We start from the raw sequence: 18,863 nt of genomic DNA on the forward strand, positions 1-18,863 counted from the left end.
TCTGATGCAGTGTTGAACCAGTAGATATAATCTACACTAAGTATTCAGTTTAGTTTTGTCATTATTCAGAAATAATTAACATTTATTCCCCTTACCTATAACTTTATCTCATTTCGGTCCACTGAAAATGTCAACTTAAAAAGCATGCCATATTCACAGATGTGCTTTTCTACCTTCATCAGTGGTCAGAAGCTAAATGTCATCTGCTTACTGAGATAAATGAATGAGAGTCCCATATAGTGCACACATAGTCAGACACCTCAGGAATAAAGCCTTTTTCACGTAGTATTTAAGAAGAGATAAATAATGCTTCCTGTTTGTGCAGACTTCACCACAAACTTGATCACATCACCATCACTGTTTACACAATTACAGTGCAATGCAATAATGAGTACACCCTCTTTGAAAAGTAACATTTCACACAATATGACAAGGAACACAAAGATATATTTCCAAAATGTTCCCAGACTAAGTTAAACACAGGTTCTCTTGAGCTTTTGAACTCAAAACAAAGGCTAATAATACACTGTGTGCACAATTATTAGGCAAGTTGTATTCCTGATGATTAATTTTATCGTTGAACAAATACAGTGCTCTCAGTCAATCCAAATTGTTAATAAACCTAAAACCAGAATGATTAACAAAGGAAAGGGGAGTTTAGGCCTTCTCAGGGGAATATATAAGTGTGCACAATTATTAGGCAACATTTAGTGTGCACAATTATTATGCAACTAAATGAAAAGCTTAAAGTTTCCCATCTCACTTGTTTATTTTAATTTTCAGTGTAACAAATAAACAACTCAGAATTAACAAATAAACATTTCTAGCATTTCAAAAATATTCAGTGAAAATACCCTTCTTTTCAATAACTGCCATGAGCCTTCCATCCAGTCTGTTAGTTTTTTGATTTGTTGACGATCAACTTTTTGTGCAGGAGCAACCACGGCCTCCCAAATGCTATTCAGAGTGGTGTATTGTCTTCCCTCGCTGTAAATCTCATGCTTAAGAAGGGGCCACAAGTACTCAATAGGGTTTAAGTCAGGTGAGGAAGGGGGCCATGTCATTACTTTGTCATCTTTAAGGCCTTTGCGGGCTCGCCAAGCAGTGGAGTACTAGGGTGCATGTGATGGTGCATTGTTCTGCATAACAATCATGGCCTTCTTGAATGATGCAGACTTCTTCTCATACCACTGCTTGAAGAATGTATCTTTTAGAAACTGGCAGTAGGTTTGGGAGTTGATGTTAAGTCCATCTTCAACCTGAAATGGTCAAACTAGCTCATCCTTAATAATAGCAGCCCATGCCATTACCCCTCCACCACCTTGCTGGTGTCCGAGTCAAAGTGCCCTGTGTCCATTAGTTATCCAGCTATGGGCCCATCCATCTGGTCTATCCAGAGTCACTCTCATTTCATCCGTCCATAAAACCTTTGGAAAATCTGTCTTCAGATATTTCTTGGCCCAATCTTGACATTTCAACTTGTGAGTCTTGTTTAGTGGTGGTCGTGTTTCAGCCTTCCTTACCTTGGCCATGTCTCTGAGCACCGAACACCTTGTCCTTCTGGACACTCCAGGTCGGTTGCAGTTCTAGAATATTGTGGCACTGGAGGATAATGGGTTCCTGGTAGCTTCATGTTTAATCCTTCTCAAGTCTTTTGCAGTTAATTTGTGTCTTTTCTTCTCCACACATTTTTTGCGACCCTGTTGACTATTTGCAACAAAACGTTTGATTGTTCTGTGCTCACATTTCTATAGCTTAGCTATTTCAAGAGTGCTGCATCCCTCTGATAGGCATTTTACAATTTTTGTCTTTTCAGTGTCTGTTAAATCTCTTTTTTGGCCCATTTTGCCTGAGATAAAGAAGCTGCCTAATAATTATGCACACCTTAATATAGGGTATTAATGACTTTAGGTCACACCCTCCCTCATTACACAAATAAATACCACCTGAGAATGCTTAAATCCAATTAGCATTCAAGTGTATCTAGCTTGCGGTTGGAAAACATGCATAGAAATAATGGTAGGGTCAGAGTACTCACTTGCCTAATAATTGTGCACACAGTGTATAACTTAAATGATTTTTATTTCAGTTTTAGTGAAATTTGTGTGGTGCAGAAATGAGTACACCCCACTGAAGGGCTCTGAGTAAAGCAACTTTTTAGGCTACCAATGTGGACCTGAACAAACAATTAACCACAGGTGAGTCTAATTAGTCATTACACAGGTGTTAATTAGGCAGTTGGCTACAAAAGGCTGTTACCTAAAGCAAACCACCCTTTCCCATTTCCTGCTGTCAGCAATGGCACCTCATGGCCAGGAAATGTCTCTGGATCTGAGAAAGCGGATTATTGCTTTACACAAGAGAGGTGAGGGCTACAAGAAGATCAGTAAAGCCTTACTTATCAGTAAGAACACGGTTGCAAAAGTGATCCAAAAATTCAAGACAGATGGAACTGCAGCCAAAGTACAGAGACGTACAGGCTGGCCAAGAAAATTAACACCCAGGTAGGAGCGGCTTGTAATGAGAAAAGTTGAGGAAAATCGGCATTCAAGTGCACAACAGGTATCTAAGGAAGTAGAGACTGAAATTGGAGTGAATGTGTCACGTGACACAATATGCCGTACAGTGCAGCGGAATGGCATGCATGGGTGTCGTCCCCGAAGGAAGCCTCTCCTAAAGCCCAGTCACAAAAAAGCCCGTCTAGAGTTCGCCAGGGCATATGCTGAAAAGGATGAAGGCTACTGGGACTCTATACTCTGGAGTGATGAGACCAAAATCAATCTTTTTGGAACTGATGGCTTCAAAACAGTCTGGCGTCGCAAGGGTGAGGAGTACAAGGAAAAATGCATGGTGCCCACAGTGAAACATGGAGGGGGTAGTGTTCTTATGTGGGGTTGCATGAGTGCTGCGGGTGTTGGAGAACTGCATTTCATTGATGGCGTCATGAATTCTCAAATGTACTGCTCTATACTGAAAGCTAAGATGCTTCCATCACTTTGGGCCGTTGGTCGTCGTGCCATTTTTCAACATGACAATGACCCAAAACACACATCTAAGGCCACTGCTGACTTTCTGAAGAGGAACAGGGTGAGAGTGATTCCATGGCCAAGTATGTCACCTGATCTGAACCCTATAGAGCATCTTTGGGGAATACTGAAGAGGCAGGTTGAGCATCACTCTCCATCCAACATCCAGGCTCTGAAAGATGTCATCCTTGAAGAATGGAAAAAGATTGATGTAGCCAAATGTTGTCAACTTGTGCACTCCATGCCAAGGAGACTTGGGGCTGTCATTGCAAATAATGGAGGCCATACAAAGTACTAAATGTACTGGATGTAATTGAGTTTGTTGTGGGGTGTACTCACTTTTTTGCTCCACCCCACTTTCACGGAAATAGAAAAATATGTAATTTAAGGCATCTTTTCACCTTTCTGCTTGAGTTATAATGTAAGAACATAGTGCAATAAACATCATCAAGGAACTGTTTGGGACATATAGTTTGTGTTCATTTTAATACTGTGAAAAATGTCGGTTTTCAGGGGGGGTGTACTCATTATTGCATTGCACTGTATGTTAACTAAGAGTGCTACGATGAAGTGACCACCACCTTGATTATCAGTAGAATATAAAGAAAGGTATTGTTTTCTGGTGAGCCAACTTAGCCAAATATTGTGAGAAGCTCATCTCGTCTCGTCTTCATCCGCTTGGGCTGAGTCGCGGAGGCAGCAGTCTGAGCATGGAAGCCCAAACTTCCCTTTCCCCAGACACCTCGGTCAGCTCCTCGGGAAGAACACCGAGGCGTTCCCAGGCCAGCCGAGAGACATAGTCCCTCCAGCGTGTCCTGGGTCTTCCCCGGGGCCTCCTCCCGGGGGGACATGCCTGGAACACCTCCCCAGGGAGGCGTCCAGGAGGCATCCGAAAGAGATGCCCGAGCCACCTCAGCTGATTCCTCTTGATGTGGAGGAGCAGCAGCTCTACTCTGAGCTCCTCCCGAGTGACTGTGCTTCTCACCCTGTCTCTAAGGGAGCGCCCAGCCACCCTGCGAAGGAAACTCATTTCGGCCGCTTGTATCCGCGATCTTGTTCTTTCGGTCATTACCCAAAGCTCATAACCATAGGTGAGAGTCGGAACGTAGATCGACCAGTAAATCGAGAGCTTCGCCTTTTGGCTCAGCCCCTTCTTCACCACGACGGACCGGTAAAGCGACCGCATCACTGCGGAGGCTGCACCGATCCACCTGTCGATCTCACGCTCTATCCTTCCCTCACTTGTGAACAAGATCCCGAGATACTTAAACTCCTCCACTTGAGGCAGGACTTCTCCACCAAACTGAAGAGGGCAAGCCACCCTTTTCCAGTCGAGAACCATGGCCTCGGACTTGGAGGTGCTGATTCTCATCCCAGCCGCTTCACACTCGACTGCAAACCGCCCCAGTGCATGCTGAAGGTCCTGGTTTGAAGAAGCCAACAGGACAACATCATCCGCAAAAAGCACAGATGAAATCCTGTGGTTCCCAAACAGGATTCCTTCCGGCTCCTGGCTGCGCCTAAAAATTCTGTTCATAAAAATTATGAACAGAACCGGTGACAAAGGGCAGCCCTGCCGGAGAACAGCCGCATCTACAATGGAGGTAGAGAACACGGTCCACTCAGACTCAATGTCCCCCGCCTCCCTCGGAAGCTGGGAGAAGCTCTCCCGGAGGTGGGAGTTAAAGACCTCCCCGACAAAGTGCTTGGCCAGACGTTCCCATTAGACCCTCACCATATGTTTGGGCCTGCCAGGTCTGTCCAGCTTCCTCCTCTGCCAGCAGATCCAACTCACCACCAGGTGATGATCAATTGACAGCTCAGCCCCTCTCTTCACCCGAGTGTCCAAGACATAGGGCCGGAGATCAGATGAAACCACAACAAAGTCGATCATCGACCTCTGACCTAAGGTGTCCTCATGCCACGTGCACTTATGGACACCCCTATGCTCGAACATGGTGTTTGTTATGGACAAACCATGACTAGCACAGAAGTCCAATAACAAAACACCACTCGGGTTCAGATCGGGGAGGCCGTTCCTCCCAATCACACCCCTCCAGGTATCACTGTTGTCGCCCACATGAGCGTTGAAGTCCCCCAGTAGAACAATGGAGTCCCCAGTCTGAGCACCTCTCAGTACCTCTCCCGGGGACTCCAAGAAGGCCGGATACTCTATACTGCTATTTGGTCCATAGGCACAAACAACAGCAAGAGCCCTCTCCCTGATCTGAAGACACAGAGAGGCAACCCTCTTGTTCAATGGGGTAAACTCCAACACATGGCGGCTGAGCTGGGGAGCTATAAACAAGCCCACACCAGCCTGCTGCCGCTCACCATGGGCGACTCCAGAGAAGTGGAGAGTCCAGCCCCTCTCGAGGAGCTGGGTTCCGGAGCCCAAGCTGTGCATGGAGGTGAGCCCGACTATCTCTAGCCGGTACCTCTCAACCTCCTGCACAAGCTCAGGCTCTTTCCCCCCAGCGAAGTGACATTCCATGTCCCGACAGCTAGCCGCTGTGTTCGGGGATAGGGTCGTCGAGGCCCCTGCCTTCGACTGCCACCCAATTCACACTGCACCGGCCCCCTACGGCTGCCTCTGTGGGTGATGAACCCACAGGAGGTCGGGCCCACGTCACCGCTTCGGGCTGAGCCCGGCCGGGCCCTGTGTGTGAGGAGCTTGTTAGGTTAATTTGCAAGCTAGCTAGGTAGCTAGCTCATGTTAATTACAGTATTGCTTGAAAGTTTGTGAACCCTTTAGAATTTTCTATATTTTTGTATAAATATGACCTAAAACATCATCAGATTTCACACAAGTCCTAAATGTAAATAAAGAGAACCCAGTTAAACAAATGAGACAACAATATTGCACTTGGTCATTTATTTATTGAGGAAAATGATCCAATGTTGCATATCTGTGAGTGGCAAAAGTATGTGAACCTTTGCTTTCAGTATCTGGTGTGACCCCCTTGTGCAGCAATAACTGCAACTAAACATTTCCAGTAACTGTTGATCAGTCCTGCACACCGGCTTGGAGGAATTTTAGCCCATTCCTCTGTACAAAACAGCTTCAACTCTGGGATGTTGGTGGGTTTCCTCACATGAACTGCTTGCTTCAGGTCCTTCCACAACATTTCGATTGGATTAAGGTCAGGACTTTGACTTGGCCATTCCAAAACATTAACTTTATTCTTCTTTAACCATTCTTTGGTAGAATGACTTGTGTGCTTAGGGTCGTTGTCTTGCTGCATGACCCACCTTCTCTTGAGATTCAGTTCATGGACAGATGTCCTGACATTTTCCTTTAGAATTCTCTGGTATAATTCAGAATTAATTGTTCCATCAACGATGGCAAGCCATCCTGGCCCAGATGCAGCAAAACAGGCCCAAACCATGATACTACCATCACCATGTTTCACAGATGGGATAAGGTTCTTATGCTGGAATGCAGTGTTATCCTTTCTCCAAACATAACGCTTCTCATTTAAACCAAAAAGTTCTATTTTGGGCTCATCCATCCACAAAACATTTTTCCAATAGCCTTCTGGCTTGTCCACGTGATCTTTTGCAAACTGCAGACAAGCAGCAATGTTCTTTTTGGAGAACAGTGGCTTTCTCCTTGCAACTCTGCCATGCACACCATTATTGTTCAGTGTTCTCCTGATGGTGAACTCATGAACATTAACATTAGCCAATGTGAGAGAGGTCTTCAGTTGCTTAGAAGTTACCCTGGGGTACTTTGTGACCTTGTTGATTATTACACGCCTTGCTCTTGGAGTGATCTTTGTTGGTCGACCACTTGTGGGGAGGGCAACAATGGTCTTGAATTTCCTCCATTTGTACACAATCTGTCTGACTGTGGATTGGTGGAGTCCAAACTCTTTAGAGATTGTTTTGTAACCTTTTCCAGCCTGATGAGCATCAACAACACTTTTTCTGAGGTCCTCAGAAATCTCCTTTGTTTGTGCCATGATACACTTCCACAAACATGTGTTGTGAAGATCAGACTTTGATAGATCCCTGTTCTTTAAATAAAACAGGCTGCCCACTCTCACCTGATTTGTCATCCCATTGATTGAAAACACCTGACTCTAATTTCACCTTCAAATTAACTGCTAATCCTAGAGGTTCACATACTTTTGCCACTCACAGATATGTAATATTGGATCATTTTCCTCAATAAATCAATGACCAAGTATCATATTTTTTGTGTCATTTGTTTAATTGGGTTCTCTTTATCTACTTTTAGGACTTGTGTGAAAATCTGATGATGTTTTAGGTCATATTTATGCAGAAATATAGAAAATTCTAAAGGGTTCACAAACTTTCAAGCACCACTGTACCTCTGCCAACTTGGTTGGAGGAAGTTATGTTCTTGCCTATTGTTTGTTTGTCTTTTCCTCAGTGTAACTGAAAAAGTAGTGAACGGATTTTGATGAAATTTTGAGGAAACGTGGGCAATGGGCTAAGGAACAATTGGTTAGATTTTGATGCAAATCTGAATATGTGGCTTGGCAGATGTATGCACTCTACTGAGTGGCCTTCTAGTTCATACATGTTTCTATCCATATAGTTAATTATCTAGCAAACATGCCCCTTACATATTATTTTCAGTGTTTATCTATAGGCTGTAGCAGCACTTACAGTAGATGCAGTATGTGTAATACAACAGACAATCACAACTGAATATTGAAGCGACGTCGAAGGTTTAATGCAGAGTTTCATCCTGTAAATCTTTTAAAGTTTTAGCGAGCTAGTCTAACTCACTCAGCTAGCTAGTAGGTTACCTGCACATGTTTCCACAGGTTGGATTTTGAGCTGTGAAATGCTGATATCTCCATGGGTTTTGGCTTGCATAATTTGCAAGTCATTACCACGCTGTGATAATGTAGCACAGTTGATTTATTTATTTTTTTAACTCAGGTAAAAGTGATGTTTAACTAATTTAGTTATACTCAAAAAGTACCATTACAATGAACCATGTATTCAAGTACTGTAATGAGAGTACATGTAGTTCATTAGTTTCCACCCCTGCTAAATTTTATTCAGCAGTTGGTTCAATTAATGAAAAAAAAGTCTAGTTATTACACCATGTTACACTGTAAAATAAATAAATAAACAAAACATTCTGTAGAAATACAGACAAATTCTAAAAGTAATGTACCATTTTTCCAAAATACAGTATAATACTGTAAAGTCTGCTGCTTTTTTGGAGTCAAATACAAGATTGACCACAAATGGCAGGCTAACGTAAAATTTGACGTTACGATGCAATATTTTCTTTTTGTAGTAGAGCAGTGAGTCATATGCAACAATTGACTTTCAGTCATCATCATCATCATCATCATCATTCATCCTCCTTTCCTTAAACAAAAAAGGAAAGTAACATCATACTGAGAAATTAAAATTACATTTGTGAATCTGGTTATCCAATTTGTGAGAGATAATTTCTGCGTAAAAACGAAGCGTTAGATTTGTAGTGTTCGCTAAAACATACATTCTGAGCAGAGTTCTGAGAATAAGTTATGGTTTGAAATGTTTGATTTCACTGGGAAAATTTGTGAAATGTATTTTAATGTAGATACGTAAGTAGCATTTGGTCACATTACACCATTACTACAGAAGCTACCGTCAAGCTACTAAGCTTGTAACTTCACTATAAGAGGGTTGCATCCGGCATACAATACAATCATACAATACAATAATCTTTTTTAGGTTCCCAAAATGGTTATGGCCTCAGCCATAAAAGCATTACTGTAAGAGTCCAGAGCATCTTCCAAGTGTGACTTTCGACTGTCCATATGGGGCCGTCCTCCCCAGGACGGCCCCATATGTGATAAGACTCCAGCCAGACATAGGGCATCAGGATGGATCAGGCAGGTCAGAGGAGCAGAAGAGGTCAGCATCTCGATCTCAGGATTGACATGTAACTCAGAGGGACAGACAGAGTGGAGGATGGGAAGGGGAGAAAAGTGTTTTAAGCAGTTGGAAGTTTAAATATTATTTTCATATGAGCACGAGTACACCTGCTTACAAGTCTAGTTTAAATGTTTCTGTTTGAGTTCTTTTATAGGGGGCCACATCTACACTTCAGGCAGTTAACAATAATGTAAGACTTTTCTAATATTAACAGCTTTTTTAGTGCATTTTGCTGCAGTTGTGAGAGTGGTGTTATTTTTTTTCTTTTGATAGCTGGCTATTAAAGTAACAGCTGGTATTTTATTTTGTTTTAGCTTTGCATGTGAGTAAGGGCCCATTTCAGTCAGTGAATCCCAGACTTCATGAAAGGTAAAGTGTGTTGTGGTTTTTTTTGTGGGTTTTTTTTGTACTTGATACAATATGCACCCACTTACTTGCTTCTGTTTTAGATTGTAGACATTTACATATTCAGTGATAAAGAATGAAGCTTTTATCTGTGGCATCAGACAAGTAAGAATTTGCTTTGTACAGCTTGTATTGAACATACAAAAATGATAAAGTGCAACATTTGTTCAAAGATCTGTAGCAATATATTAGCATATGTGAGGCGTATGCATAGTCATAGTCGTATGCCTAATGTGTTGTTCAAGTGTACTTTTTGTTGATGCAGTAGAGCATTTTGTAAGTTTTCAACCTTTAAGTATCACGTTTATCGGTATGAAGACGCACATAGGGCTGATGTGGGAAGTGCAACTGATTTAATATGTCTAACTGTATATGGACGGATGAGATAATGGATCCATTAAAAAGTGATCAGTTGTGGGAAATAGCCAGATGTAGCTTTGCTTATCACTTTGTTGCTATACGCAGGAATGTCATTTACTCAACTTGTTTCTTAATTCAGTGTCATCCATTCAGGTTTTGGCAGGTAAATGCCACTTTAAAAAAGATACACTGTATTAAAATGTAATTTGGATTCAAACGATTTATTCTTTTGAACTAACATGACATTGAAGAGATACTTCTTTTACAATCAGTTTAATTTCATGTTACATTCTGTGAGTTCTTGCATTCCCTGACCTCGGGCTTGTTTGTTTTAGGTGCTTCATTGGGATTAACCCTGAGAGGGGAACGAACACCAGCCGTGGAAATACGGTGTCTAAAAAGACAGACAAGATGGTCCAAAAGAAAATGCAGGCAGTAAATCCACATGTCGCCATTCTATTAAAAAAAAAACCTGATGGATTTTGAGTGGCACTTCATAAAGGTTAGTTAGGTGTCCCTTCATGTTTTCAATGTTTCTTTGCCCTCCAATAGATTCATCTCTCTCTCTCTCTCTCTCTCTCTCTCTCTCCTCTTGATTTGCACTCAAGTCTATGGAGCACTTGCATGTGACGTCACAGCCGATCCAGATTGTGACAGACGCCATCTTGTCGGTCAAACGCCATATTTCCGCCTTCTACTTCTACCTTTTCTTCTGGAAAACCCTACTATATACAATTCTACTACAACGGCTGTGGCTACAAGCTCTCCCTACCTGTGCACGTTTTTTATGTTTTTTGTGTGTATTTTTGCGTGTTGTTCGTCTGTACCGGACTTCAATATCCACTACAACCGTATAGACTTGCTGGACATGGGTTTCCAGCAGAAAATGACGGTTTGTAGCGATTTCCATCGCATGCACAACATTCCGGACGAGAAAAAAAAAAAACATTCCGGACGAGATAGCGAGACCAGCGGGGTCTCCGTGGATTGTTATCGGAAGCAAAGCGAAGGAGGCGGCACCGGGAGCGGAAGCGAAAGCGAGGCTGCAGAGCCAGCCTGTTGACTAAGCTCAGAAAACAGCCACTCAAACCTCCACTGCTAAGCCTCTCTCTCTCCAACGCCACATCCATGTAAACAAAATGGACGATTTGGAATTACAGCTGGAATTACCTTATTCTATTCTATAATCGGCTGGTCAGTGCAGTACTAGTAATACTTAAGTGACTTACCCATCCAGTGAGGATCATTTTCTTGTTTACAAGATGCCACATCTGAGTCGCTGACAAATCCTGAATTTCTGTAAAGATAACTGTGCAGAGATTTATAAGCACGCAGTGCTTCACCACTGAACAGTGAGGGAAAGTTGATGAGGTAATTATACACGTCCGGGTATTCCGCTGGCAGTTCAAAATCCACTGACACGGTCGTGAAAACTCCGTCCGGAAAGCCATAAGGGTCACTAATCTGTAGGTTGTTTATTTTAGACATATATCTAGTTATCTGTTCATTAGAAAAATGAGCCGTGTAGTCCATCGGTTGAAATTGATCCATTCTGTACACGAGTGCAGCAGTATTCAGCTATGTTGTTGCCCGACAAGATGGCGTCTGTGTACTTTCCGGTCACGTGACTGCAAGATCTCTATACCTCATGCAGTGAGCAGTCAGCCTGGACAGCCCTATACCAATCCAGAAAGATTCTGTACTCTGTTTTATTCTGATATGATCATTTTTCATTGGACAAAAGGATTTTGTGGTTCACAAAGCAGTTATGCATGTTTCGACTTGATTTTGTAGGCAGCACAGAATATTACTGATAAGTTTACATTGCATGCACTAGTACTTTACGAAACAGGCATTTTATTAAATATGCGGATGATACTGTTCTAGTGAGCCTTCTACAGGAAGGGGAGGTGGATCATGGGCCAGTTTTAGACTTCTTTTTAGAATGGTGCATTGCTTAATTTTAAATACCAATAAGACTAAAGAAATGTCCACAGATTTTAGAAAGTCACAACAATCCACCGACACCGTTATTAATGGGGAGACTATTCAGGTTGTCACAAACTACAAATATCTTGGCGTAGTGCTAGATAATAAGCTTAAATGGGATTCATGGACTGATCTTCTGTTCACTAAGACACAGCAAAGAATGTACTTTTTAAAGAAATTGCTTGTTTTTAATGTTAACAACAAAATGCTCCAAATGTTTTATACTGCTTTTATTGAACGTGTTTTAACTTGCTGTATCATCTGCTGGTTTGGAAATGCCACTGAGTCACAGAGAAAGACAATCAGAAGGACAGTTACAACTGCCAACAAGTTACTTGGGATCACTTTACCAAGTATCGAACAAATTTATAAAGATAGACTGGTGATAAAGGCAAATAATATTTAAATAAAATAAAATATGCCTCTTTTCTTAAACTACTGCCATCTAGGTGTTTTTTTTGCTCACCCTTTCTGACTAAGAACAGATCCAAATTTTCATTTGTACCACAAGCCATAAAAGCCTTAAATCAGTTGAAGTAGCTAGACGTCCACATACATGTCAACCTATACGGAATGTCCGTATTTTATACGGATTTGATTCAATAAACGTAGTATACGGGTGTATAAATAAAGTTATACGGATTCTTTAAAAAAACTTCAATATTTATTTAGAGCTGTAATCAATTCCCACGATGATAAAAGAGCGCATAACATTTACAAACGTACTGTACACCACAGACAGCTAGTAAAGAGTCTTATGAAATCGCGCGTTATCTTGTGGTAGCGAGACATCCTCGCCGCCATATTGGATGTGGCAAAGTGGAGATTCTTCACCCGTCTCCGGTATAGCGTCTAGACAGTAGCCGAGAATAAAGATGCCTCATTCATGTGCTGCGTTTAACTGTACCAACAGGTTTACCGTCCAAACGAGATCACATGGGATTACCTTTCACAGGTGAGACTGGAAAAATACTTTTCATTGTATTTGGTCATTATAATGTAATTTTACGAACAGATTTTCCTGACTTTGTGGCTAATATGAAGTCTCATGCATAATAGCTGCTCGGTGAAACCTGTCTCCAAACAACGAAGTATTTCCTTCGTAACTACGCTGATAACACTTTGTGTTTTTGTCAAACTTTGGAGCTTTGTATTCATTCTGAAGGTTTATTGTTATTAATATTGAATAAAAAGTAACTGGGATATATCATTGTTAATTATCATTCAAATTTTAGGTAAATTATTTTAATTTGCATCTTATACAGATTTTATAAGGGAAATACGGATTTTGGAGGTTGGTTATACAGGTTTGATTGATCAAAGGTTGACATGTATGCGTCCAGCTGGTTTGGCCATACCCAATGGTGCATAGTGCATTGTAGGCGTGATGAATGTTATTTATGTTATTTTTGTTGGTGTCTGATGTATGTACTATGTGTTGTGTTCAGTGGCGTGCACAGATAGACACGAGGTGGTGCTCAAGCACCTGCCCCTCTGCCCTCTGTCCAAAAAAAGTGCCCTTTTGAATTTTATTTTATTTTTTACAGTTTACTGAGGCCAATGTCGACATGATCTTTTAGAAAAGCCGCGGCATTAAAAGCGTGTGTGAAAATAATGTCCCGATGTGTGCCCCCTCCGCACACACACCGGACCTCTGTCTCTCTTGCTCTGTCACGTGAACAAGCGTGCAGTGCATTCAATGTGAGGTTGCAGCAGCATAGCGTCCTGGAAGCCACGGCCTTGTCGTAGCGCAGACAACACATCGGGCAGTCAGTCAGCTCTTCCCCTGCCCCACCAGCCAGGTAACACATGAACTGAGTGAAAATGTATTGTTTGCCCTCTAAGCCCAAGCTGTAATTATTTTGTCGTGAAGTAGCCCGTCGCATACAGAAACAACTGCACATAAGTATTATATTTTTTGCTAGACCATTTTCAGATTTAGGAAAACAAAAATTTCTTTTTCTATTTTGTTCAACTAGAGATTCCTGGCAAAGTCAAAAAGCCTTGATGTAATAAATTAACATTAAGTGGTTGTTTTACACCTTTAAAAACTAAAACGGGTCAGTGGCGACCTGAACACAAGAGGAGGGTTAAATCTCAGACTTTTATAATAAGGTGTTCCACATGTGCAAAAAAGTGCCCTTTTTTCCCCCCAGAGCACTTGCCCCCCAAAATGTCTGTGCACGCCACTAGTTGTGTTATATGTTTGACGTTCTGTCATGAAGTGCCTTGTGATTGTGCTGCAATCCCAGCTGCCCCTCAGGGACAATAAAGTTATCTACTACTACTACATTGATGCAGTGAGACAGGCCATTTTTAAAATTGTGTTTTTTAAGGTAAAATATATATATTTTTTAACTCAACTGCAGTTTGTCATATATTGCTGCCTTTCAATAAATGTTCCATTCCATAAAAATATAACTTGCCTTATTTTCTTTACTTTTTTTTTAGTTGATTTAGTGGTTATGCATTTTTAAAACAGCAGAGCTGATCATTTTTTTATTTCAATTCTGGACCACAGAGAATGAAGACAGATGTTATTACAGTATATGTCTGCAATTTACAGGGTTTTTATACATTACAATACAAAGAAAACTTAAGAATTTTACAATAAAATCCAGTTATAAACTGTTATGTCTCCCAACACATTCACAAACATTGTAAGGGACACAAATTTGAATTGGACAATGTCAGGATATTGGATCAAGATTTGGACTGGTTTTTAGATGGGGCGTGAAGGAGGCTATTCAGATTAGGACCGACAGACCGTCCCTAAACAAGGGCAGGGGGAGGTATCAACTACCAGCAATTTGGGACAATGTTTTATCGGGCATGCACACTGCATGCTTGAAGGAATGACGTCACTTCCCATCCCTGATGAAGGTTCCTGAAAGAGTTGAAAGCTTGGATATGTCCAAGAATTTTTGTGCAGTAATAAGTTTTTTAAAATCTTTATTTGTAATCAAGGTTGTTGTTGTTGAGTAAAGAGGCTTAGGGTGCAGTCAGCATTCCAGTTCACCCCAAAAGTGTTCACTGGGGTTGAGGTCAGGACTCTCAAGTTCTTCCACACCAGTCTTTCCAAACCATGTCTTCATGGGCCTCGCTTTGTTCACAGGAGCATTGTCATGCTGGAGCATGTTTGGGCCTCTTAGTTCCAGTTAAAGGAAGTTGTAATGATACAATGAATGTAGTTGATTGTCTCTAAATATATATATATATTTTTGCAAATATAGACACTCGTGAGTCAGAAAGATCTTACTTCTCATGCTAAGTGATTGTAAAATGAGTCAAACATAAGCTCTGCTTTGTGAAGGGTTAACTGGGCATCCCTTTGACTAGTAAAGCTGCACTCTGGCTCGTGAAAGCACATTTCCTCTGATTACCATTTTATTATTGTGTGACAACCATTACTGCATTTTTAACAGTGAGGTGCGACTTCTTGTATGCAGCTCTTGCTGTCAGGGGAATGGGCCGTGAGTTGAATGAGTAAAAATGTTGATTCACAAATTAACTGATTTTGTGGTTAAAAGGATTTTAAGCACTTGTTTATAGAGCCTGAAAAGTCAGAGACCATATATATATAATTTTGTGTGTGTGTGTGTGTGTAAGTGTAAGGGTGGCACTGTGGTGTAGTGGTTAGCATTGTTACCTCACAGCAAGAAGGGTTTGGGGTTTGAGCCCAGTGGCTGACGAGGGCCTTTCTGTGTGGAGTTTGCATGTTCTCCCCGAGTCTGTGTGGGTTTCCTCTGGGTGCTGTGGTTTTCTCCACAGTCCAAAGACATGCAGGTTAGGCTAATTGGTGGCTCTGCATTGACCGTGAGTGTGAATGGTTGTTTGTCTCTTTGTGTTGGCCCTGCGATAACCTGGCGACTTGTCCAGGGTGTACCCCGCCCGTCACCCATAGTCAGCTGGGATAGACTCCAGCTTGCCTGTTACCCTGTAGAACAGGGTAGGTGGTTACAGATTATGTATGTATATATACATGTGTGTGTGTGTGTGTGTGTGTGTGTGTGTATAAAAAACTTTCTGATTGGCGTTAGAATGGAGTAAGACATTAAAGCATTTGAACATCTTTAGAAAAAATGCATAAGAGAAGATTTTATCAGAAATAGTAGAGAAATAGTGGATATATATTCAACATATACCACCTACATTTTTTTTGGGGGGGGCAGTTGCGAAACAGTTACTGTCCAGTTAATTACATCATCATCATCACATGATGTTGCAATCAATTCTCTGTACTCTAATGTATTCCTCCCCCTGCTCTTCGAGAACCACTGAGCATGTCATTTTAATTCATTGAAAATAATTTATGGCTTAATCTCCATAAATTATTTTCAATGAATTAAAATGATAATAATCTCCATTAATTATCTTTAAATACTGTAAAAATAATTTATGGAGATTAATATATTGTTTGATATTTCTTAATTGCCAAGAAAATAGCCAAATCATAGCCAAATTGCCAAGAAACTAGTAAAAATAGCAAAAGACCATCTCTATGCCTATTCCCAGGCAGTCAGTAAAAATGCCAGAAGCTATAAATAAACATTAATACGTCATTTAGCAGTTCTAAATTTGGAACTAGTTTACCCTAGCTAGTAAACAACCTTGTATTTGTCACAGGTAGAACAATCAGATTGTGCATGGAGACGTGATCAGGGAGTGGTTAATAGTAGCCGGGATATCTGCAGGACATACAGTACCTTTACAAAGAATTCATTTTGTTCACCATTAAAAGGTAACATAACACACTGGCTAAAAGTTTCCAGGTACCATGTCATTCTTGAATATCAGATGTGGTTGGCCCATTTAGTGACATCATTAACTTAGCTCATGCGTAATTCTCTACAAATCTGGTTTTTACAGCAGCAGTGAGACGTCTGAGCTTCATTACTTCTGGTATAAGATGAGCTTTAGCTTGCCATCTTCAACACAATTTTACGTTCTTTGTATAAAATTGCAGAGCGTTCAGCCATAGATTCTGCTGTGTCTGCCTTTTTCGGCACTTAAGATGAGGATGGAGTTAAGGGATCTTGGGGGACTGACAGGAAGGATATGTAAACACAACCAAGCAGTCCATTACGAATCTCTGTTCTTTTTCAAGTGATTTTTTTTCTTTAAAATATAGTGCATTTGCTTCACTTCACTTTACTTCCACTTTACTTTAGTCTCATCTCATCTCGTTATCTGTAGCCGCTTTATCCTGTTCTACAGGGTCGCAGGCAAGCTGGAGCCTATCCCAGCTGACTATGGGTGAAAGGCGGGGTACACCCTGGACAAGTCGCCAGGTCATCACAGGGCTGACACGTAGACACAGACAACCATTCACACTCACATTCACACCTACGGTCAATTTAGAGTCACCAGTTAACCTAACCTGCATGTCTTTGGACTGTGGGGGAAACCGGAGCACCTGGAGGAAACCCACGCGGACACGGGGAGAACATGCAAACTCCACACAGAAAGGCCCTCGCCGGCCACGGGGCTCGAACCCGGACCTTCTTGCTGTGAGGCGACAGCGCTAACCACTACACCACCGTGCCGCCCTTTGCTTTAGTAATAAAACAACTATTTATATAGTGTAGAAGAAATGTTTGCTACATCATTCTTGCAGCCATAACCCCAATAAGAACATTTTAAGAATCTTTCTTTTCAAGAGTCATTGAATTTTAAATTTGCTGAAACATTAGACAATCTGAATTTGCATTATATAAGCAGAGCTACAGGCTAAAAGGGAACAGATCTGCAAGTCGATAAGTCCATAAATGAATTTCTGATCAAATGCAGGTGCAGGGAACGAGAGAGAGCTGGGGGTTTTGGAGTGTATCCTGGGTGCTGAGCACATAATCTACAGGATCAGCTCCATCAGCAGATTCAGCTCTAGAGGGAAAAGCTGCAGCCAGGGAGCTTATTACCACTAAGATCTGAACCGACTGAAAGAATGAAGAACAGGACCATTGACCTATAGGTGACTCAAGACTAGGACTAAGGCATTAATGAAAATGGTGAGATAAGAAGTGTATTTGTGGTGCAGTGTACAGTATTTCTTTGTTGGGGGCTATTTACTGTTGTCCAGGTTCTCTGGCTGGAGAAATTGCCATTGAATTCACTGAGTGTAGTCTCTCACTTGAAGGGGGGGGGATACGGTTTCTGATTTAGTATTGTGCAAACTTAGTGTTCTCTAGAGCGCATTTCCGCATGCTGAACATGTAGTAAGATGACTGAGAAAGAAACAAAAGCAACTGCAATCCAAGTATGAAATGACCTTGTGTGTTCTGTATAATGTGAGCACATGGTGCTGCGTTTACATTTAGGACATGCTCCTTTTTCCCTGCTCTGCCTAAAAACTGCTGAATACTCACACAATATTCAAATATACAATAAGATAAGATGTTTGGATGAGAAATATGGAAGAATAAACAAAATTCTTCAAACTGAAAGCAGATACACCTGCAAATGTGTATGCATATGTAAAAAACAAAAGTTTGTCTTCAAATGTTTTGCCAGAATTTGAAGTGAAAAGTCTTCTGAATCCTATCCACACCTACTCAACCACTCATGGCTATTTGTTCAACATGGTGTGTTTGGTAGTAAGGTAGTTAAAATTAACATTTGGTGAAAGTGCGTGAGTGCAAATTAACTTTTTTTTTTTTAGATATTTCATGCTATCATAACATTTATCTGATAACCTACATTTCATGTGCAAACTAGGGCCTAAGCTGAATATTACTGCTTGGTCCAAATCAGTGTGCAATCTTGGGTAAAATGCCAAAGTTCATTTGGTTGGTGTTGCTTAGGGGTTTAGAGGACCTTTTACTCTTACCCCTTATCCACCAACAAGGAACAGGTCCCGTTCTGGTTCGCGCACCAGATTTTGAACCTTTAAGAGCATTTCAACCAAAAATAAATTGGTTCGGAACCTGAAAAGTTCCAAACCAATACAGTTAGTTTTCCAGCATGAACCGTGACGACATCAGCGGGTGTCATTAGTTTGGAGAGGCAGCAGAGCACAGCAATGGAGAACGCAATGGAAAAGGATACAGCTTCCGAAAAAATGGAACCAAAACAAATATCTGCAATAATAGAACAAAAGCTTGCAGGTAATCAATGCACTCCACCGTCATGATACTACTGTTTACGCTTGTTGTGCCTTGTGGAAAGCCTCCT

The sequence above is a fragment of the Neoarius graeffei genome, chromosome 2 (assembly GCF_027579695.1).
Source record: "Neoarius graeffei isolate fNeoGra1 chromosome 2, fNeoGra1.pri, whole genome shotgun sequence".
Lineage (NCBI taxonomy): Eukaryota > Metazoa > Chordata > Actinopteri > Siluriformes > Ariidae > Neoarius > Neoarius graeffei.